The sequence below is a fragment of the Arachis duranensis genome, chromosome 5 (assembly GCF_000817695.3).
Source record: "Arachis duranensis cultivar V14167 chromosome 5, aradu.V14167.gnm2.J7QH, whole genome shotgun sequence".
Taxonomy (NCBI): Eukaryota; Viridiplantae; Streptophyta; class Magnoliopsida; order Fabales; family Fabaceae; genus Arachis; species Arachis duranensis.
In genome coordinates, this window is record NC_029776.3 from 38,571,035 (window position 1) to 38,572,095 (window position 1,061).

The following is a 1,061-nucleotide window of genomic DNA, read 5'->3' on the forward strand; positions in this document are numbered from 1 at the left end:
TTTGGATAGTGTTATTGACTTTCCTAGTTAAGCATGTTGATTCTTGAACACAGCTACTTATGAGTCTTGGCCGTGGCCCTAAGCACTTTGTTTTCCAGTATTACCACCGGATACATAAATGCCACAGACACATGACTGGGTGAACCTTTTCAGATTGTGACTCAGCTTTGCTAGAGTCCCCAGTTAGAGGTGTCCAGAGTTCTTAAGCACACTCTTTTTGCTTTGGATCACGACTTTAACCACTTAGTCTCAAGCTTTTCACTTGGACCTTCATGACACAAGCACATGGTTAGGGACAGCTTGATTTAGCCGCTTAGGCCTGGATTTAATTTCCTTAGGCCCTCCTATCCATTGATGCTCAAAGCCTTGGATCCTTTTTTTACCCTTGCCTTTTGGTTTTAAGGGCTATTGGCTTTTTCTGCTTGCTTTTTCTTTCTCTTTCTATTTTTTTTCGCCATATTATTTTTTTCGCAAGCTTTTTGCTTTTTCACTGCTTTTTTTTGCTTCAAGAATCAATTTCATGATTTTTCAGATCATTAATAACATTTCTCTTTGTTCATCATTCTTTCAAGAGCCAACAGTTTTAACATTCATAAACAACAAGATCAAAAATATGCACTGTTCAACCATTCATTCAGAAAACAAAAAGTATTGTCATGACATCAATATAATTAAACTAAATTCAAGGATAAATTCGAAATTCATGTACTTCTTGTTCTTTTGAATTAAAACATTTTTCATTTAAGAGAGGTGAAGGATTAATGGAATTATTCATAGCTTTAAGACATGGTTACTACATACTAATGATCATGAAGTAGAGACACAAAATATAGATAAACACAACCTTAAAAACCGAAAAACAGAAAAAGAAAATAAGAACAAGGAATGAATCCACCTTAGTGGCGTCTTCTTCTTGAAGGACCAATAATGTCCTTAAGCTCTTCTATGTCCCTTCCTTGCCTTTGTTGCTCCTCCCTCATTGCTCTTTGATCTTCTCTTATTTCATAGAGAATGATGGAGTACTCTTGATGTTCCACCCTTAATTGTTCCACATTGTAGCT